Source organism: Falco rusticolus, chromosome 2 (genome assembly GCF_015220075.1).
Source record: "Falco rusticolus isolate bFalRus1 chromosome 2, bFalRus1.pri, whole genome shotgun sequence".
NCBI classification, from domain to species: domain Eukaryota; kingdom Metazoa; phylum Chordata; class Aves; order Falconiformes; family Falconidae; genus Falco; species Falco rusticolus.
The window spans coordinates 66,341,524-66,365,116 of record NC_051188.1 but is presented as its reverse complement, the minus strand read 5'-3'; positions in this window follow the sequence as shown (position 1 = coordinate 66,365,116).

Below are 23,593 nucleotides of genomic sequence, written 5' to 3'. Positions count from 1 at the left end.
AACATTTTATGACTAAGTATTTCAAATCTTGATCAGTGGGAAAGCCCAAGTCTTGGCACAAACATAAACAGTGACAATAAATTAGACACAAGCAGGGTGTAAGTTTTCAGGATCCCAGGCTCTGTCTAAATTTACTGGCTGTTTGCTGAGGCTTTGTGACTAATGGTAGCATAAAATATTTTAGTCAACTGGCAAAGTGAGGACTCTGAATGATTGAGAAGTACTGTAACCGGCTGCTCTGATTAACGGTGGGTAAATTACTGTTAATGCTGGTAGTAAATGCCATTAGCAGTAATTCACTGAATAGGCTCCGATCATGCCAAAGTTTAGCTAGAAACAATGGCTGACTAATCTTGACAAGTTCCAGACTTTGCTGTGCTTTCTGATGGCTGCTTGAAGTCATTGCAGGCTGCAGTGGCTTGTGCACACTCATGCCTCGACAATGATTGGGATGGCTTTTTTATCAGCTATTACTCTTTCCTTCAACTGGAATGACATGTGCAATATATTTATGTTTGTAAGCAAGCAGTGCTCCTCTGCTGCCTCCAGTGGGGTGAGCTGCCGCAGGACCTGAGGCCCCAGCACTACAGCAAACCTCAGTGCTACGCTGTGAATTTTGACCCTTCAGGGCAAAAACAGCGCGGAGTCTACTCAAATCTTTTGGATCCCCAAAAGGGTTACACTCTTTTCTCCTGCTCCCTGCCCCCCATGAGGTTTCTTCTTCACATTTCCACCAGTGTAACAATATACGATTCTGTAACTCTGTACCAACAGAGCACACCAAACGCTGGTAGTGAATGTATCCATCCTATTGTCCTGTCTAATATATGCCCTTATGTGAAGCACAAATGTAATGGTATTATGCTTTGTTGTAGTGAGAGAGAGTCATCCTTCCTATAAGTTACAGCCAGGGATTTTATGCAGTAAAGTTGCATCTTTAATTATTATATTTAACAATCCATAGTGGCATAGGCTATTACAGATGTCACTACACAGCATCTTCACTGGAACCTCGAGTATTTGTTTCAAATAATTCCATCATACTCTCTGATAGCACCACGATAAAAAGCTACTACCTTCTCATACGCACACAACTTGGGGTGAATTTCATAGTGCTGTGTTGCTTCAGCTCAGCATGCCTGGTATTGAACTTCAATTGCAAAGTGCTGCCTTACTGCCTTGCTGGTCTTGCGCATTTCTAGCACCTATTTTGCCACGTGATTTGATACAGCTCTGTTTTTCAGTGCTTTGAGAGGCATGTGGACCAAAAATGCTGTACTTGACTCACTGACTTGCCCAACTTGTTTCAGACTCATTGAGGACAGAACATGCCTATGTGCACACAGAGGCTGTTTGACTTTTTCATCAGGGAACAAACCTGGGTCCAACACAAGGAAATGGTCAAATGCAATTTCCCAGTGGGAAACAGGGTGATCATTTTCTCAGTGAATCTAATGAACTGCTGGCTGTTCATAGCCACACACAGACAGGCATTTCTGCTAATGGGGCTTTGGTCAAGCGCACATGAAATGTCAGGAGTTTGAACAAGTCATTTCTGTAACTGGCAGAATGGTCTTTGAGAACATTCAGATATTGACTAGCAGTGAGCTGTCAGTTAAAGCTTCAGGATAACGGTAGCGAGGAGTCTGCTCGAGAGGTGGGGGAGAGTTTAACAGCCATGAGATAGAAAGGGCACTGTCAGCACTCCATACATAAATGGTGAAGCAAGAGAAAGGGGACTGTTTAAAGAAGCACACGCTATACTGGAAAAATAGCATACTCATTATTTGAACCTGTTAGACATACATTCCAACAAAAGTAAAATAGCTCTGTATTCCCAGACTCATAGCAATGTATTCATTCATGCTCATCATATTTCCTGTTTTCATTAGAGGAGAACCATTCCACATTCAAGTCATTACAAATAAAACTTCAGGCTCCTAAAATAATGCTTATCTCACAAGAGGCTGCTGTTAGGTAGTTTAGTCTAAGTACACTATCCATGATAAATGCAATACATTCTTAATTTGATAGTTTGCCATGTGATGCATTGTTAATAATGCATTTTCATTAGATTTTACTGGTTCAGCTATCTGAAATAAGTGTGCAGATATGAGGCATCTGATCTCCTCCTCAGAGCTGAATGACAAAAGATATTTTAAACAGGTTATTTTGTTTATAGGTATTGAAATGATATTTTGAAAAGATAGCTGATGCTCCAGCTTGCGCCTCTCCTAAAAACTCATTCTTTAAAGGAACATTCACATCCCTCTCGTTTTTATACATCCTCTTGCCTGTCTCACTTATCCACTCTCAAGCCTTTAATGAACTTTCCTCCTCCCCAGGCAGCCTCATAGTAAGTCTGCCCCACATTGCTTCACATCTTCCCTGCCACAAAGGCTTTTCATGTGAGTAGCCAAATCTCTTTGTCCCTGTTCCTAGATAATTTGGAAAGTACATTTGGACTCACTGAGATTCAAGCATAGCTTGCCATGCTCTTGAGCCTAACCTCAGAAGAGTATTTTATAGACCTAATGTTTTACAGGTTTTATATGATCTAATGTTTTATAGATCTTCATTGTTTTACAGGTGCATGTCAGGTGATTTTATAGAGGACAAGTTGCGTTTTCATACTGTGTAAGTCCACCTCAGTATTTACATGCTATTTACTTTACAAGTTCCATGCTATTTCAATGCTCAGTTGTAGCTAAGAAATGCCAGCAAACACCCAGCTAATGTGCAGCTTTCACGTTTCTGGTTACAAAAGAGGCAGAGTTGTTCTGGGTTTGGATTTTTTTTTTAATGTTGGTTATGATGAAGCATAAAAGAAATAGTAGCGAAGAAATGACAGTTCTATAGAGAAATAAGCTCTTACAACAAGGGTTTTACTGGAATAAGACTTTTTGCTATAAGGTTTGCTGCTACATGTCTGACATCCCTTAAACAAATCTGAGGCAAAATTGTCGTACAGCATGAGTGGAGCTGTCACAGAACCACGTGACCAAACCAGCATCTCACGGCCCAAGCAGTGTTTTGGCATGGGAGGTGATTGGGTAGATGTGGGGAGGGAGAGTGGAGAAGGCTAGAGCCTTGCCTGCTGCTGTTGCCAGAAAGCTATACCTTGTATAAGCCCAAAACCAACACTTGCTTCAGTTGTGTCAGTTGTTGTTTAGATGTATCCTCTGGTTTACAGACTGTCTCTTGCCTCAAGAAATTAATTAACAGTTCATGCTTGGAGCAGTAAGTGAATCTGGTTTGGCTGCCTTAGATATGCAGGCTATAAAATGGTGTCATGGATATAAGGTGAATTTCTGGAGTATTTTTAAAAATTAGGACCAGATAAGTTTTCAGGAGGATATTCTGTTGGAACCTAGTTAAAAAGTTTTTTGTGGTATTGCTTGATCCCTTCTGTAAACACAGTTTTAATGGAAGAAAAAGGGAATGCAGCCGAATGGAAGGCATAATGTTTACAGCTCCTGCTTTTATGGACTTCTATTTAGGAGCATGCTAATATGGCTGTTAAAATAATCTGCTAAATGTGTCAGTAACATTTTAAAAGGCTCCATTTAAGGAAATTTTTTTTCCAGGATAAAAAGGAAGGGGAAGTGGACATTTACATGGTGTGGCTTTTGGATGTAAGAAAATTAAAGAATGAGCATCTTCACTTTTAAGGTCTCCACCGTTTTTATGATCTATGCAACTTGAAAGACAAGATTTGAGGTGCATTTGTTTAAAATTCGAGAGAAAATAGACTTTTAGACTTAGACATTCCTATGCTACTCTGTTCTGCTAATGTATAAAAACAAAATTAATTGCACAGGCTGAGAAACGGATTGCTTGGCTGTAAAGCCTTAGCTGAATGAAGTTAAAATTAGGGCTTTCATTCTTGATTGCACCGAGTACTGTGTGTTCAGTTACTCTTAAACCAAGTGGGTGTAAAATGTCACCACTGTCAATGTGTATGCTGATTGGGTACACAAATTATAAATTAATTAGAGGCACTTGCAGGCATCAAAGGATGCATTGTGCTCAGTCCTATTAACACATATGTATGCTTATTTGATCATATCACCTAAAACATTACCATGCACTCATGTGTAAAGTACTTGCAGGAAGTGGGCTGAGCTGAACAGGTTAACAGGAACTTGGGTATAGATATTCCCAAAAATGGAAGTCAAAGGTGTTGTAAACAATGCAATGTCCTGTAAAACGTCACATTTTCTCTCTTGAAAGCATATACTTTGAAAAGAGGAATGTTCCAGACTGTTTACCTGAAATGCAAAGCTAAAAAGAAATTAGCAGGAGTAAAGTAATCCTTTAACTTGTTTCTCTCACTGCCTAAAAACGCAGGTGACAGTTTTACCCCTCAGACAGCATCCATAGTAATGTAAATACAAAAGCTACCCCCAGCAAGAGAGGTGAAGCAAGAATATGAGAATGCTCTACTTATCTCTCATGTACAGCCACCATGGCCATTTATTTCATTCTCAGCTAATACAAATCTGCATTTCAAAGAAACTAATAAAACTTCATAAAACACAGAATTTGATTTACTTAAAATCAACTCAATTGCCTTTTTATAGTTTCAGCTAAAACTATCAAAATCACACAGAATGACCTCTTACAAAGAGAGCAATTACTTGAAAAATTAACTTACCATGACAATACACAGCTGTACACACTTTGCAAAAGCATCACTTTTTCAGGCAGAAAGCATTTATCACATCAAAATAGCTAATATCAAATAACCTGGTATGGACCTCTTAACATGGAAAGGGACTTAGAAACCTTCCCACCTGCTTTTTGGCAACAGCTGGTTTTGCAGGGGACAGCTTTCCAGCCCTTAGTACGACTATTCTTCCCTTTTGCAAAAGCCTGCCTAGTCCAGCTACAGCCCTTGGCAGTCTCACCAGCAAAGATTACATTCAGAAGAGCAAAGCGCTACATTTGCACAGTGTGGATCCCCTTCTTTGGAAACCTTAACCTTTAACCTGTTGATATAAAATCCCAGGAGGTAGACTGACACAGAGAGAAATGAATGAGAAACTCCACTTGACACTGAAGTCTGAGCCTCAACCTCCTTCATTCTTCACTCTGTTTTTTCACTGAGCTCTGTGTAGGCATCTGCATGCCTCCTAGGTGGGATGGAAAAACCACTGCCCTTCCACGTTCATTTCCACTACTTGCTGTTTCTTTCTATATCTGCTTTACGGAAGTAGAACTGACTGCCCAAGAGATACTTCACACGGACATGTCAGCAGTGATTTCTGGGCTGTCTATGGGCTCGTTTCTGGGCTCATTTCCTATGAGTTTCTGTATTTGCCTGCTGGACCTTCTTATGTCCCCTCCTCCAGAAAAGGAGATGTCAGTGAAGATAGTTGGCCATTCCTGGTCACTTCACATTGCTTCAGAGGTTTTGCAATTTCCCCACTGAAGAAAGGGGCATAACTCTTCCAGCTGCTGTGTGGGAGGGACTTGGTGCCTGCTCAGAGAACTGCTGTGGAGAACTGAGAATAAGCTACATGAGCATTATGTGGTAGGCACTTCATGTAGTACTTGATTAACTCTAAAGTAAATTTTCCACTCTATTTTCCTGTCCTTGCACTGTGCTCTGTGGATGGTAGTTATGGGGGGACATCAGTGCTCCTCCATGAATGAGGAAGAAGCACTGCTTCTCAGGGAGCTTCTAAGCACTCATCTGGAAGCTAGTAATGGCCAGCTCCTTGCTGAGATGATTCACCAGGAAAATACTCCTGGTTCCAGGGCAACAGCAAATGGGGACATCAGTAACACATTCAAGGCCATCTTAAGGGGTGATCTTCCAGGACTGAGGTCTTGGACCATCCCTATTCCAAACAGCACTCAGAAGATACCACTCTGGCTGCCACAGGATTGCTGTGGGGGGTCACAGCTGATATGTGTCTGACACAGGGGACTCAACAGAACATTTGCAGCAAGACTAGACCCACTGTCCATGTTTGTGCACTGTGCTGCGGGCCTCCCTCAACTTCCCTGCCACTGCTTGAAGGGGGCCAGCATGCACTGACATGCCACGCTGCCACAGCAAAGGCAGATATACAAGCATTTTTTGCTAAAGAAAAATGAGACAGAATAGGGAACATGCCTTACTCCTTCTGAATTCCTGCTTCAGTCCATGTATATGTGTAAAATAATAAATATATACATTCAGAGAAGGTCCGCCTGTAACGTCTCATCCATTTTTGTCGGATCCCTTAGAGCTGTATGACTAGCTGCTGGAGTCCTGAATATCCATGGATGACTGTTGGACTTTTGGTAATGACTGGACTTTCCTGGGTTTCCAATTGGCTGTGCAAATCTTTATATTACCTAACTTCAATTTGCTACACTGTGGTAGAGGAGGTGTTAAATCTTCCATATGACCAGGGACAGAATCCATGTTATTGAGCCTGCTGTGGTCTCTGCAAAGACTTTAATACCAAAGCCGTAGCCTTGACTGTCAATTTGCTTGCAAGAAGCAAGCGTATTTGCAGTTATTAGTTGAAAGACCGAGACTGAAAACCAGCAGATATGAAACCAGTTGTATTGTGGTCAGGACCATGTTAGTCTACAATTTGTCAGCCATTTGCTGCTATGGTTCCACCTGATTAAATGCTAAGCCATCCAAAGGAGGCTGTTGGAAATACTACATAATGTTACAGCATGATTGTCTGTTTGAAGATCCCAGCTCATCCAGGAGGACAAGTTTATCTTAGATATCGCAGAAGACTGAGGTGATTGTCATATCAGAAGTTTCTGTCCAGTTTGCTATCAAATGGCACCACTTCTGAGCTCATTTACAATTTCCTAGAGCAACAAACTTCTGGGAAGTGCAGTGCCCGGACCAAACCTGGGCTGCAGCCCCTCATTCAGGACACTCTGCACTTCCCAGAGCTCTGCAGGCTGGGCTGCTTCGTCACCTCAGCTGTCACATGCCATCCCTGCCGCTGCAGTGTGGACACAGCTTGCAGATGGTCTCCTGGTGCTGCTCTCGGCTGCTTCAGCAAAACACCCTCTGTGGTGTTGTCCATCCAGAAACTGCTTCAGCTTCTGTTTGCTTGGAAAAATTACCTCTTTGCAATACTTCATTAGAGAATACCATAGTATCATAATGAAGTGCACTAGATTTCATTTCAAACTGTAGCAAGCTGAAAATTCAAGATTCCTGGTACAGAAAACATCACAACATTAGCTTCTTTAGCCACTAGATCAATTTTCCATTTAATGTGGAATAACTTATGTCACTTGATGGTCTTTAGGGACCTTTTCACAATAATCCACTTGACAAGTGAGGCACATAAGCTTTGCAAGATTTATAATTGATCACTGGTGCTATTGTAGACATGATGGAAATACCATATATAACATAAATACTTTTTAGCAAAAAATATTATTGCTTCATAATCAGGTGTAGGTGTTAGTCTCTGATTTGGCATCACTTTGACATAATGAGCCTATGGTTCTGCATATACAGAATATAAATATAATGATGTTTTTATAAGGGTTCCAGACGTCTTGCCTGTATATGAAATGTAAATACTGCATTCAATCTTTAGCCCTTGAAATTGGGTGTGAAGGAGGGATTCTGTTTGGACCTAAATACAGGCAAGCTTTATTTGTGGGCTATATTCCTATGGAAGTGCAGCTGTTCAAATGCTCTTAACACCCAACAAAGACATCATTGTTCTGTGGAAACATGTTTGCCCGAGTTGGTGGGGCTCTGGCTGGCCAGCTGTAGGTGGGATGACTGCAACAGCAAGAGCCTGTTACTCAGCAGCCCACTGAATGATGCCTGGTGGCTTCTCACAGCAATGACGGACTGCATCTGGCCAGGGGAATGAACAACAGGGAAATGAAGACCTTGCTCAGACACAGTGTGTCGTGTGGATGTGCACTGGCACTCCTGCAGTCGGCAGAGGAAAGCTTGTAACGATTCTAGCTAACATAGGTGGCTGGTGTGGCCTTTGAGACTTCACCAGCATCACTTCAGCAGTAATGTTATTATTCTAACTGCAGATTCAAGGCAACGAACAAAATTCTTGAGCAGCTGGACTTAGATGACCATAAAAGAATACAGTTACTCACACTTACATTGACCCTTATTCAGACACCATTTTCTCAGATACTTCTGACATGATCTTCACCTGGTTACAAAATGGCAGAATTTGGGGACAGTACATTGACTTAGCAAGAAGGAAAAGTCAGTGGCATGGAGTAGGAGGTATAGCCCAGCATGCTCTGTTTGCCTTCATACATCAATGCCCTAAAACAAACCACAGGAAGGAAAACCTGTTGTATGAGTCTCAGGCTAGCTGGCAGTTCCTGGTCCCTGGGAAGCTGTTCTGTCTGGAGAGTTGCCTACAGGCATAGATACAGGAAACAGGACAGACAGAAAACTTCATCTGTTGCATGTCGTTGCACCATAAAATTCATAACCATGCAGCATCTTTCTGAAAGATTAAACACTCACTAAAATTCCAAGGACATACAAGAGGTCATGCAGCAATATTGTCTGGTGTTGCTGCTGCAACAGTTGGAAATGTCACTAGAGAAATATAAATCCTCCTGTTCTGAGGTATAGGGCTAATACTAATCAAGGGGAATGAATAGGTTATTACAAAATACTAACAAGGATTTCATGTCCATTTATTGGAAATATTCAGCATTTTCTGAGAAATTATATCAGGCTAGATGGATCACTAACGCAATCTGTAGTGGTAACAGGTAGCTGCACCAAAAAAAAAAAAAAAAAAAAGCTTTGTTTGAGGATAACGTCTGATTTCCAAAGAGGTCTTCCTTTGTATTCATTTTTATAGTTACGGAATCTGCACCAGGAGAACATCAAGTTTAACAGAGATTTTCTGCAGCTCAGCTAAGGCTATAAAGAACACAGCCATCACTAGTTTGTAAGAATGCTAGTTGGGAGTGTTTGTTTGTTTTCCAGAGACACTGGAGTAATGCATGCTAACACAGTCCCTCTGTCTTTCTTCAAGGAGTGGTTAGACTTCACCTGGAGTTTTGAATCTGCTACTACCTTTGAAGTAATTTATTTGGCTCAGCCTCTCACCTTGAGGTCCTGGGTACAGCCCCTGGGTGCAGCCCAGCCAAACCTGCCATTACCTTGGCAACATGAGAAAAAAATGAGTATTAAGGGAGGAGCAGAGTAGAGAGAAGAAAATTAATTTGATTCCACTCTTTGAAGTCGCAAGGCTTGAGGAGAAGTATCTTATGCAAGGGATTGCATGAACATTATGCCCTCTTCAGTACTTCACCTGTAAGTTTCCCTGGAGGTTGACGTGTTGCAGCCAAGGGCAGACTATGCATGTCCCTGTCCTGCTGCCCCTACCCCAATGTCATATCCGAGGGCTAAGCCGTATGACTCAGCTCCCTCCCCCACATTTTTGTTTCTCTGTTTCCCATCATCTTTCCATTACAGAAAATGAAAAGGGAGCACTGTTAGGTCAGTCCTCCCTACTGACATAGCTGTAATACCTATGGGAATGGAAATAACTAAATGAAGCCTCTGGGTTTTCAGTTTTCTGGATCTCCTGTTAGTTTCAGCCAAGATCAACCATAATGCCTTTAAGAATATCAAGATGCAAAGCTGAACTTGCATGCTAACGTTTTCAAATATGGCTTATTTTCCTAGTTTATATGGACTGCCTGTGGTTTTGCAAATTGCCTTAGTTCTGTTGGTAGATAAACCTGTAGACCTCCCAACTGGTCTTAAACTAGTCCTCTGCTAGGAATGCCTCATATTTCATGTGAAACATTGTGATCAACCTTATGAAACTCACAATCTATATATCTTATTTTTTGGAACTGAAATTAGATTTAGTGGCTTCAGATTTGTGAGCTTGGAACAATATGGTGTAGCTATTAGAAAATAAAGTGAAAGATATGGGAAATAAGATTACTCTCACACAAATTGATAGGACTAAAATTTCAGCAGAGTTATGAATAAAAGTTATTCCCTGAGTTTCCTGAATTTTCATCCCAGCAGTTACTTTCTTTAGCACTAAGACCACCTCTGATCATATGTTTCATACCCTGAATTTATTTCATATTGGGTTAAATCAACCTGTGTATAGCAAGTTGATTCTCCTCCCAAGTAACATCCTCCCCCTGTTGCAATCAGTGGGGCTTTTGCTTTTATTTCTAGTAGCCTTAACTTTCATTACATACCAAAACTGTACTGGTGAGTTTGCACCAGCAGAAAAGCAGTTCACTTGGTGAGAAGCACCTATGCGGATCTTCAATAGTGGTTCCTGCTGAAAGCAGCATCGTAGAACCGGGGCATGCTTAGCCAAGATGGAAAAACAAGTGATTTTTGAATGCTCCAGAGTGGACATGCTGCTGAGACCATCCAGGGCACCTACTACATTGATGAGCTCCTTTGACCAGTACCAGCCAGCTGGGCAGTCAAAGGGAGCACTTTCCTCCCTCCCTGCTCCCCACCCTCACCCTCTTCCTCCCTTCCGCAAGAGCAAGGCAGGGCGCCAGGGCAGGGGTCAGCTCTGGGTGAAAATAACCAGGCTTTTTAGCTGGATGAATTTTAATTCAGAGATGGCTGGCTGCTCTGGTTGGCTTTGTAACCAACACAACCACACCAGCTGGGGAAGTACACCAGGAAAAGAAGTGAGTTTTGGAGACTGTGGAGCAAGAGGAGTCTGTGTGGAAGGGAGGATTGCTCCTTTCTGCAGCACATCTCTCGTGCCGCCATGGAAACATGCAGTGACAATGGGAAGCACTCGCTGCTGCTCCATGCAGCAACTAAAACATCTCACCTAAGTGAGACAGACTGGATCCCATCTTTCATTATTTTACAGCAGAGAGTGTTTTGTTTATGGAAGGAATGTGCAATGTTAAAAAAAATAATAATCTTGCTACCACATCTTTATGCAAGCCAACAATTAACTTGTTTTAACCTTGATGTGTTGTTCCTCAGACTTCCTAGATAATGTAAGTCAATTATCAGATGAAGATTTAGGTGTTTGTCATTCAGGACTGTGCCAGAAGGAACCTGGGGCCATGGTGTAGCTGCACTGCGGTGACCCTGGTTCTGCAATCAGACACCAGTGCAGTTCTGTCTAAGAGCTTACCCAGGTGGAACTGATTGCAGAGTTAAGACCTAAATCTACCCATTAGTGTGCATAGCAGTGGCAAGGTCCCGATGAAAAGACTTTAGCTAAACCCCCTGTTTCTCTGAATATTCTGATTAATGATGAAGGGTTTGGCTTGTGGTTGATTATACAATTTATTGCAAAATAATTTTCGTCTCATGAAAAGTCAAGGTTATACTGATTATGTGCATTTATACTAAGAAAGCCTTTTCTTTTTTTTTTTTTTTCTCCTTCTTCCAAATTCAATCTTGGAGGCTTTCAAGGGATTTTATCTTTACAAACAGCAGCCCTAAAGCTCTGGAGAGTGGGTAGTTTGTTACCTTCGGATGAGCAGGGGAAAGTACATTAGGCTCATGGAGAGGATGTTCTCTTACCAGCTGTTGCACGCACCAGATCTCATATGGGTCTCTCCTAGCTGGTGATATTTCAGTCTAACTGCTATTAAGTTTTAGGAATTTGGATAAAAATACCTCCCTGACAAGGAGAGGGGCACACCCAAGACCTGCAGCAAATGTGCATGTGCCTAAGACGAGAAGCCGTTGCTGTGGCTAAGGGGTAGAGCCGGTAGCACAAAGCGAGACGGGGGCAGGAGGGAAGCAGCTTGGTTTTGGGGTTGAAACAACTCCTCTGCAAATAAAGAAGTATTGCAAAGAGGTAGGTTTTCCAAGCAAACAGAAGCTGAAGCAGTTTCTGGATGGCCAACACCACAGACCATGTTTTGCTGAAGCAGCAGAGAGCAGCGCGGGGGACCATCTGCAAGCTGTGCCCACACCACAGCAGTGGGGATGGCATGTGACAGCTGAGGTGACGAAGCAGCCCAGCCTGCAGAGCTCTGGGAAGGGCAGTGTCTGGACCTGACATGGGCTGCAGCCCCTGATTCAGGACACAGTGACTGTGACCACAGCGAACAGTGGTGCAGTCTCCTCTCTAGGGGATGAGGATAAAGTTTCAGACTGCTGTGCCACATTCTGTATGTGTTGGATATGATAAGGGGATTTTTATTTGATACGTGAACAATATTGTTGATTATCATTGGCTTTCCAGATTAATTCCATGTCCCTTTCCATTCTTCATCTCCAATAATGTTTTCTTTGTTTTATAGACTTGGTTCTTTTACAGAGTAAACTTGGTGTTTGCTAGGAGGAAGTATTACATGACAAAAGTATTTAGTTTCCCGGGACCTGGATGAAAAATCAATCTAATACTCTTTGGTATTTATACAAGAAAGAATCCCTAGAAAATTAAATAGGCCTTTTTTCTTGCCAGTAGCGCCTGAAAAAAAGTTACAAAAGGGCTCTTCTTCTCATTCATTTCCCAATGGAAAGATACTTCATTATTGCTTTTGTTACTGTAATTATCATCATGCAGTCTGAATAATTACAACAATATACTTCGGCAAACTACAAATGCTGAAAGGAATTAAGTGTAAAAAAATCTAAATAACATTTTTTCCATTGCATAATGTAAAAGAAAGTTATATGAACCACATCTATTTAATTTTCCAAACCAGCTGCTAGTAGTATACTAAAAAAGCTTGAGAAGTTGCTTCACAAATACTTTTCTCAGCCGATATCTAATGAGCAAAAGAAAACTTACTCACTCAAGTGTCATAAAATAAGCTGATCATAAAATGACCAGACTGCATGAAGTTCATTATCCGATCCACTGACTTTTTCACGAGAATCAGCTTATTTATAGTATGGTGCAGCATATCAGCTGCCAAGAGTATGCATATAGTAGTATTAAACTGTACAGGAAAAGAAAAGTGTTTTGTAGCACATTAGTGAGATTCCATTTGTGTGTGTTCCTGACAAATGGCTCCCCTGCAGTTGTCTCAGCATTTACTTGCCAGACAAGACTCATTTACTGCTTCATTTATTGATATGCAATGGAAGTTAATAGAATAAGTATCATATTAGTAAACCTAAAGCAGTAATTCATGTGGTTCTTAGAGACATAATGTCTGGAGAGTCTAAAACTAAACTAACTCCAAGAGATGTTTATAAGTATCGTGAATGCGGGGGGGGGGGGGGAAGGTGGCGGGGAGGAACAACCACCCAAGAGTGATAACTTGATGATGGGATTTTAATTTAATTTTAAGTAATGCAACCAAACTGCATGAGGGGAAGGAATGGAGGGAACAATCAAGTCTCTTAACCAACAGTATTTTATCCTGCCATTAAATTCTTATAATTACCCAGTATTTGACCAGATGGCAAGTCATTTCTAAAGTCAGACCAGGTGTTCAAGATGCAGAGATAATCACAAAGCTGATGACTGTGGTGAAACTAATTAAAAAAGTGTGTTGCAGTGGCACAGTGGTGCTATGGAGAGAGAATGACCAAAAATAACAGGATAGAAAAGATCTGATGTACTACAGCAAAGTGGTTTGGAAAATAGTAAGCAAAAACAAACAAAATTTAATTAATTTGAATTACCAGGTTCAGAGGAACATTCTAATGAAGTATTAGATAATTCAGTCTATTGAGGGCTTTCTGGGGTTTTGTTTCTGGTTTTCTAACACAAATGGGAAGACAGAAGTGGAAGGCAGAACTAATAAAGATGAAAACTGTCAACCTGATCAGAAGGGCAAAATATGGACACGGATGCACATCAAAATGAAATATGGGCACAAAAAGTCCTTTTCATGCCTATGAACGCTGATTACATGGCCACAGCTGGAAATTACAGGGGGCTTTATTCATTAAAGACTAACTATCTTCAATTAGGCTTTGCTTTCATGACAAAAAAAGAGAGTAGCAAAGAAATGAATTGCCATGCTGTGCCTGCAGCTTCCCCGAACATGCTGCCCCTCAGCCTCCAGCCAGTGCATTTCTGCTTAATAGACGCCTTCACCTTTCTGGGACCAAAAATCAGTTCAGACATGAGGGAAAATGCATTCAACCATTCGACTGGGGGCGGGGGGGGTGTGTGGGGGTGGGGGGTGGCATTGGGAGGCAAACTTTCAAAACAACCCCAGCAAGTAAACACCCCACCATAAGGTATAAGGAAGAGAAATCAAAATATCTTATTGCCAGCTCGGTGCACATTGGTCCACCCTGCTGGCTGGTACTTTGTGATCATCTCTGGCTGTCTGCTCTAAAAATGTAAGTGTGAATGCTCATGCTGTGCCCATGGCCCTGAGGAGATCACTAATTGGCTCCGTGCTATGTCCATACACGAAGCCTGATGCTAAAGGGTCCTGGACACAAGTAAAAGCTGAGACATATTAAAGACAGCTCTCCATGAGGTTTTTCAGTGAAGAAAGGGAGGCATTCCCAGCTGCCCAACTCTGGCAGAAAGGATGCTCCTCTCTGTGCCCTTGCAGTCCGCTCCGGAGCCTGGGGACACCCACGAGGGATGGGGGTTGCAACATACAAAGGCTGAGGAAAGCCTGAAAACCCTCATCTTTAGTGAGCGTTTTTGCCATTACAGAATGATTAAAATTATGTGCACCCCTTCACTCTGTGCTGCCACGTTGGGCTGCTGATGTATTTTGGCACAGTTGCACGGGGAGCTTTTGCTAGCAATAGCAATTACGATTCAGAGCTGCTCTACTGCTCCGCTTTTATCTCTGAGAGGGTTTTCAGTTGTGTGAGCTGGCCACACTTTGTGTGAGGACACTAGTAATGTTGGCAGCCCTTTCCAGCCCCTCAACATCTGGGAGAGTTTGTCCTTGTTGCAGGTGTCTTTGCCTGCAGAAAAGCTGATTTCTCGGTACAGAGGTGCTATGATTTGAAATAAGAACAGGCAGCAGATGGAGTTAATAAATCAGTTGACAGTCCAATTAATTCTGCTAGAATTTTGTATTCACATTAGTACTAGCAATAACATCTTGTTGGCCTCTCTCTTGATTGGGGCTACAGACTGCAGGAACCCTGCTGCTGTAATCAGATGTTTCTTCATACCTTCTCCAGAAAGCAAAAGGGGTCAATATGTTAATGGCTGTGAACAATTGATAGGTGTTGTACCTTACTTAGCCATGGATATCCAGAGTAGAATGAGCTGAAAAACATAGTCTGTTAAAACATTCTCTCTCTATTGTTTTTATCAGTTTTCTAGGTGGCTCAGAAGGAGAAGATTAATTTTGAATCTATTCCTCTTTTTCTCCCCCCCCCCTTCTTTTTTTTTTTTTTTTTGTTGACCCCAGCTTTTGGAACTTTTCAGCCGACTCTGGTTGTGACATTGACGTTGGGAACATATTTCCTTCACTGGAATAGGGAAAATAAAAAGCCATAATTGGAAACAGGAGTGCAGACCCCAGATAATGGTGCAAGTGTATGGAAAACAGTTTACCCAGTTGAAAATACAGCTGCATTTGTTCCAGCAGTGCTTCCTCACCACAGAATGTACACTGCAGGGTATGTGGCTTTCCAAGTATTTTTAACCTTTTAGAGAACTGGAATTCAGGCAAAAATGTCTCAATGCATTTCATATTCAGTGCTTTGCAGTTTCTAATAGATATTTTTCTAGGGACAATTAGGAGCAAGTAGCCCAAGGATTGCAGCTTCTCTGGAAGCTGGTGCAGGTTTAATGTCTTTTATCATGATGATGATTTTCAACAAGTTCATAATCTCCCGCACCAGCTGTTGTTTCTGTGCTGTCTTCCTGCTGTCGTACTTGCCCTTTGTTTGAACAAGTAGAGGTTTTGCTGGTTTTTAGAAACAGGCAAGTAAAGATAGGTTTAAGGAATGTGAAAATAAAAGCTTGCATATGAATTTTAAAAGGACACCATAGGCTTTAATTAAGCTCACTGCTAAGCAAGGGAAGAAGAAAATTTCATGTTAATCTACAGATTTTTAATTAAAACTTACAGCCCACATACTTGGCCCTCCGTCTAAGTCTACAATGACCTGCAGAGGCCTTTAAGGGCCATGCAATCAATTTTTAATGTTCAATAGGCCTTGCCACCTGCTCACATCTGCACACAGAAGTGAGGGAAAGGCCCCCTCCCCCTCTGGCCTTGCCACACGGTAGTCTCTGCTGGTTAGTGGTGGGTAACAGTTTGCAGAAAAGAGGAAGACTGGCTTACGGTCTGCTGGCTTCCTTGCACAGGAGAAAGCAAGCATGAATGAAGGTTTCACCAAATCAGGTGTGTGCCTTGGCTGTTAAATATAAAGAGGGAAGAGGCTAAAGAAACAGAATAAGGGGAGAGAAGAGGAAGGACAAGAAAGTGTTTCTTCTTTCCTTTTTTGTAACTGACCATTTCCTTATATTAGGAATATGTAAAAATAATAACCTCTGCTATAACCTGATGCCTGATATACCTGTAGGAGCCCTTTGTGTTGCCTTTCACAGCCAGATTCATATTCAGATTGGCTTCAGCTTTCCAAACTCCATCCCATATGAGGACCCTGGGAGCATCCCCCCTCCTGGGAGTTTGGCTGCAGGGGCTCACAGCCAGCTCAGAGCTGGTGTAACCAAAGGCAGCCCCCATCCCATTCAAACAGTGTCTCTATATCCCTCCTGAGTTTCCTGTTCCTGCTTCCACCTCCTGTACACTTCGGTTTTATGCCTAAATTCCATCAGGATCTTCTTGTTCTTTTAGCAGGCTTCCTGCCACCTTCACTTCCTTTGTGTCAAGATGGACCATGCTTGGGATTGAGGAGGCGATCCCTGAAAATCAACCAGCTCTCCTGGATCTCTCTTCTCTCCAGCAGCATATCCCATGGGACTCTTCCAACAAAGCTCTTGAACAGGCGAAGACTATCCCAGTTAGGGGATAAGGAGGTCCTAAAAGATCTCTGCATTCTTCCAGGTTGTTGCTGGACAGACATGAGGTCACCAGACATTCACTCAATTTAAAATAGCCCAGACAGTCATCTGGCCCTAAACTCACAGGCGTGGTTTGAGATTACACTTACTCTGTGATCAATTTACATTATTTTTCTCAGTATCTGCTTTGGATTTCCCCTTTCAAAATAAACAGTTAAACAAAATTTACCCTTTGAACTATAAAGTTTGAGGTAACCTTTTATCCCCATCAGGAAATCTGGAGACTCCACACTGATCCCATGCTGGTTTCACAAAAATGCAGCCCCACTAGCTTTGTGAATGGCATCAGTCCTGCAAACCTGCTCAACTGTGACAAGTCTGTGCTATTTAAAATTTAATGCATGCTCAAGGACCTCAAAAATCAGCCCCTGCATCAGATTAAGCTCAGTCCAAGTAGATTTAACCTACTGTCATATTTACATATGTTAATTCTGTCACAGAATGGAGAAGAGCATCTCAGTAATAACTACACTCATGCTAATAAAACCAAGGTGTCTAGAGAGGATAATTACTCTATGACCTTGCTGCTTCACGGTGAATGACCTTGTGAGATTGGAGAGTACAAAATGTTCTAGTAAAATGTTTTTCCATTAGAGAATGATCCCAGAACTGGGACATTGTACAAGAACTTACATATTGTCCTGAAGATTTTCACACAAAATTATTGACGTTGTTTGTTTGACTAATTGTGCAGCTTGCAGCTTAATGTGATCACAAAACTCTGTTTGAACTACTGCATCAGGATTTGAAATGCATAAGGTACAATATAAAGTTCAAAGGAAAAAACTAAGAATGGAGACTTTCAAAAAAGTCATGTCAGTGTATCTCACCCTTTTTAATTCGCTTGTGAATTTGTTTTACTTTTCACTCCCAACATGAAGGAGGAATGAAAGGTAAAATGTTTTTCTTTTTTTAAGTGGAGGTACTTAAAGGAGTGTATTTCCAAGGCAAGATACAGGCCAGCATCCCCTAGATAGGAAAAAAAGGTGTCAATTTAATTATTCTGGACGACTTCTTATTTTATATAATTAAGGCACTGAGATGATAGCAGTGTTCTCACGGTTTGGGAAGAAATACCTGCGTTCTGCAGAGAAAACAGATGTTTTATCAAACACTGAAGATAATCAGCATATTTACATACACACTTTTATGTTTAACTGCCAATTTCTGTTTCCCAATTAAAGTGGTTTATTTGACTGTTATCTTTAGCTAATTAGTACTTATTTTAGGGAGTGAATACAGAGTAGGTTTCATGGGAAAGTAAACTCATTGGCTACAAACAGGGGGAATAGCTCGATGACTGAAAGAATTGCCCCAGATAATGAATTCCTACGTGTTTTGTAATGTAACCTAATACCTCATGCAGCTACTAAACTCCCAGATGGCCCAGCAGAAGCATATACTCATCAGGTGACATATTAGCCAATTTAAAAGATAATTAGCAAGCACCACTCTTTCTGTATTCTTTAAGCATTAGGAAGATTCACATTCCACTCTTTTATGTACTGGCCTCCAATTCAAAACATACGGAGAAATTATTATATTTTTTTTTTCTAGAGGTGCTGCTCTCCTGCTGTACCCACTGACTTTCAGCACATACTTATTCGTTAAAGATGCTTCTGTGCAATATTGCTAGTGCAGCTTTGTTTTTGCAAGCATCTTCATTTGTTAAGATAGTCACACTTTCAGGGTGTCTGCTGTTGCAGATGCCTGTTGCAGGTTTCAGAGTAGGGGCAATTAATTATTTTCTTTCTTATATCAACAGTCCTGATGTTTTACTTTGCCAAGACAAGTATGGTTCAATTACTGGAGGATGTCAGTGCTATGCATGTGTGGCATTAGGAAAAGCCAGAAGTTTGGTCAAATTATTCACCACAACCAAGAGGCAGAGAAACGTGCAGGAAATGGGTCCAGAGTCTGGTTTAATTCTGAACCATAGCATGGACCTAGCTCCTCTGGGTTCTCATTGTTATACACAAGCAGATTAAAACTATTAGCCCCAACAAACTGAGTGTGTAACTGTGTATACAGCTGAGTGAGCCTAGCTCCCTCTCAGGATTTAGGCTGGGCAGGCTCCAAACCAAAGGACAGAGCTCTGTTCTGGTGTTAAGTAGAGCACTAGATCCCTCTCCCCAAAACATCCCAGCCTGATTTGCTTTCCCAAACAGCAAACAATGAAAGGTGTGAAGTGTTGAGCCAAATCTATGTGGGGAATGTGCTGGGACCTGATTCTTCACTACCTGGATTTCAACTTAGCTTGGATTTGCCTTGCATGCCTTGAGTGCCCAGCCCTACAGTTAATTCCTCTATAGAATATCCACATCCATGCTAGCAACTGTTTATAACTTGAAGGGGGGGTTAAGTATACATAGGAATACTAACATATACGTAAGTCAACATACATTGAATACTTGTATGTACTGGATTCAGTTGTCCGTCAAAAAAAATCTGTTCAGATATTGTGATCACAGTTGTTCTTTCCTTCATTTTTGAATCCAAATTCACCCATGAACTTTACTGTTTTCCTGTTTGCTCATACCTCAGTCTCAATTTTTTACCATTAAAATCTTTACAGGATAATTATATAGGTATTATAAATAGGAAAGTCCATTTCAATACATTGTCCTCCACCTACCAGTAGTCCCATGTAAATACTTAAGCAGTAGCATTTAGTAGCAAAATCCTAAGCCTACCTCTGGATCTGTAATTATTTTATGTTATCCTTTACGTGTAATTTGAGCAGACCCACAAACACCTCTACCTGTTTGCATGTTATGCATGGAGCATATGTGTTATGCATGGAGCAGGCGGTGATCCCACTCCTCTCCCCACATTCAGGACCTGGAGCTTTTGCACGGATGTTTGCATTTCTGGATGTTTTGGCCTCCACTCCAGGCAAAGCACCATTGTTATTTTCCCAGGCTGCAGCAGGGATGGCACCCAGCTGATTAGCTGGGGTGTTTCCATGCTTTGCTCTTGCTTCTCTTCTTTGTTATACTTCCATGCTTCGACAGACAGCAATTTCTTCTCATTTCTCAAGGCTGCTCTTCTCCCTCAGTAACTGTCTGTCATGGATTTGGTTTTAGCTGTGCAGCCTCCGTTTACAGCCTGTGCCCCAACTTTCAAGTCCTACGCTGTTATCCTGCACTCAAACCCAGGGACACCTGATGCCAAACTCCGGTTCACACAGCAAACTCCCACCGTGAGCTGGTAACAAGCCTGGCAGGACAGCAGAGGGGCCTGGCAGCATAAGGCAGAGCTAGCAAAAAGCCTGTGGCCGCTCCTACTGGGCTCACTACCTCTCATAAATGCTTAGGAGGAGTAAGGAGTATCTTCTGTCACAGTGATGTACCAATTATATACCTCCCCAGCTGTCACAAAGAAGGGCTCTGCCCTTTCCAAACTCTGTATTCAGCGGCTGATCACTGCACATACTGCCAATGTGCAGCAGCTTTTTTTTCCCAGTGGGAAAAGTAGGAAAAATGGTAGAAAGTTCTCTTCCCCACCTGCAGAAGTACCAAACCAGTGCAGCTCCAGTAAATTTCAGTGCCCTGGCAGGGAGCTACCTCTGCAGTTTCTGCCTCTGTGCCTTCTCTTGGAATAGGACCCAACAGTAATCATCTGGGTGTCTCTTGTGGATTGCAGAAATGCAGCAAAATATGATTCGATAAGTTGCTGCTTCTGCACTCCTTCAAATTAAGGACAACCATATAGATTTATGTGAAATGTTGGTGGGGAAAAGAAAAGCTCTAAGTCTTAGAGGTGAAATTTGTCACAGCTGTGAATGTATACACAGCCAAGTGTTAAAATCTCAAAAAAGAGATTAAATGTGTGAATGAGAGGCATTTCAAAGAGATTGCAACAGAATTCTGCACAGTAAAATTAGGAATACTACGTGAGGCAACTTACAGGTTCCTGTGAATGGAGCAAAGTTTAAACCATAATTAGTCTTGTTGATAGGCTGCCAATTTTGCCTATTGAAAGTACATTGTTTATAAAAACTGGTTTATACTAGGAGTATTTTGTCTATGAAACTCTAATGAACACATAGTCAATGGCTCAAGTATTAGAAGATAAAGTTTTAACTCTGTGTTAGAGAGAACATGGTAATGAATGGACATAAAATTTACAATGAAATTAGGAAACAGGATTGCTCTCAGATGTCTGTGACATGCAAAAGGAAGAATCTCGTAGAAGTTTTGCTGCCCTTAATATCTTCAGAGATCTGCCAGAGGTTTTGAATTATACTGTGCTTATTGAAATAGGCAGCTTTTGGCCCTGAAGTCTGGGGACAGGTTCATTAATAGAAACAACACTGTTACGCTGACTTCCACCAGCTGAGAATGTGTCTCTTCAGGATGTATCACATCCTCGTGTCACAGTACCCAAAAACTATACTTCAAAGTCAAATCAAGGTGGCAGAACGGCAATGGGTCTGACGGCATCATTGCTCAGGGATAGCTCTGACAGGTGCCCAGCAGGTGCTCTCCTTCAGTAGGAGACACAGTATTTCCTTTGAAGAGCAAGACAAGCTCTCCCTGAAATCAATAGAAACACCCACACTAACTTCAATGGGAGCTACATCAGACACCAGTGACCAGCTCCAAAGTTCAAAGACATTTCATCCATTTTCAGATAGAGAAAGGGTGCTCAGCAGGACACAACTCAGGCCTTAGGAGTAAACACATTTGCATCTGGTTAGTGAATAATTCTGTATAATGTATATTTTGCACTACAATATTTATGAATATGTGTGGTAGGAACCTACAAGGTGTGTAGTAATGCAGTACCCAGAAGAATGAGGTAATCTTCAGTGCATCTCTAATAAAGTATGTTGAGAGAAGTTTTTTAGTGGTAATACTCTGAAAAATCTGTACAAACTACTCTTCCAACATGGCAATAATTATATATAAGATTTAGGGAATAATTATATTCATTAAATTAATAGATGAAAGCTTATATATTGCAAGAGTCTTTTCCTACTTAACATTCCTATAAATTATAAATAACATTCAATTTAGTGTAACTCCATAGAGAAGACAGTGGCCTTAATGTCCATATGGATTTCAAACTTATGTCCTCATTAATCAGAAAAGAAGGAGTTCTCTTCAACATGTTTTAAATTTTTGCAGGAAAAAGAAAAAATACACATTTTAGGTAGAAAGTAAAAGCGAGACTTCTTTCCTAGAACCCCTACAACGAAGAAACAGAGATTTTGCACACTCCTATTTAGAAAGAAAAAGAAATGTGCATTTTGCATCCTGGTTCTAATTTAATATACAGAGGTCATAGCTGCTTTCAATTCAGGACAGCCCAAGAGTTTTATTAAGTTTTATGTTTTGAGCAAATTTATAGGAAAAGCATTGTAAGTTCAAAACTGAGATAAGGCAAGATTTGGCTTGATTCTGTTGTGTACTGACAAAACATACAATTTTTTCATGTTCTTCTGATGTTTTCATGGCTACAACTAATGATATATGTCGTGTAAGATTAGTTGAGTTTCAGTACAAGACTGTGCTGAACTGAGACTGGATTTGAAAGGAGGATCCTTAGGCAAAATTGTCTGTATCTGTGCAAGGCAACAAGGCCCTTCATGTTCCAGAGCTGACCTGTGATTATAACTGTACGTTCAGATTCAAGTCAAAGGGTTCAGTATGAAGCACTTAAAAATTTGAAGACATCATACACTGAGGTTCCATTACTCAATCCCACTTCCCTCTCCCCCTTCCCCTACACAGGAGTGCTTTACAACTCTTTTATTATTATTTTCCATTATAAGTGGTGCTTTGCTGGTCTCCTTTCCCTTTTTCCTCTCATAACCCCTGAATGTATTACTTTGTTCAGACATTAAAAAGCTGCAAGTATTATAATAAAATTGTTTAAAATCATTGGAAAGAAGCACTGCAGCACTGGACTTTGCATTCCAGATTGTAAAACCAACACAAATAATTTAGTTCAAATTGGGAGGACTGTAACTCACTGTTCACCAGAGGGGCCTGCTGCTGATCCATATTTTATGGAACGTACATTTTTAATGAATAAGGAATGGCTTTCCATTTCAAAATTGAATGAAATACTGATTGTTCTGTAGTTAAAAAAAAAGTAAAAAGAAATCTCTTGCTGCTCCTGGCTGCAATGACATACTTGACTGCTTGTTTCCCTTGTAGGTCAGTTCTATTGCCTTGTTTCCTGGCCCCCAGAGAGCACTATGCACCCCCTCATTTCTCCCTCCTTCTCCCTATTACTCCCACCTCTTCTGACCACTTTTCCACAGGTACCAGCCCAGGACTATTGCTCCTTCCCCCTGTCCTGACAGGCCGGCAGCACTCCCCAACAGGGTGTTGCCTCCACATCCAGGGATGGTGGAACAGATTTTTCCATATCAACACTTTTCTTGGCCACCTGTGCTGGACATCTCCACACTTCCACTCCCTGAACGGGGGAGTCATTCAGAAATCAGGACCCCGCTCCATAAATCCACATGCCCTTCTTTGCCCTGACCCCTTTGGGCAAGGCAGTGTGAAGAGATGGGTGTCACTCTGAGGCTGGAACAAACGGGGTTTGTGCTGTGAGCTTCATCCCTCATTGTGGGTTTATTTTGATTTAAGGTAGCTACTCCACTGTTCTCAGATTGACTTTTGCTCTTATAAAGGCTGGTGTGTAGATTGATGGCGTTG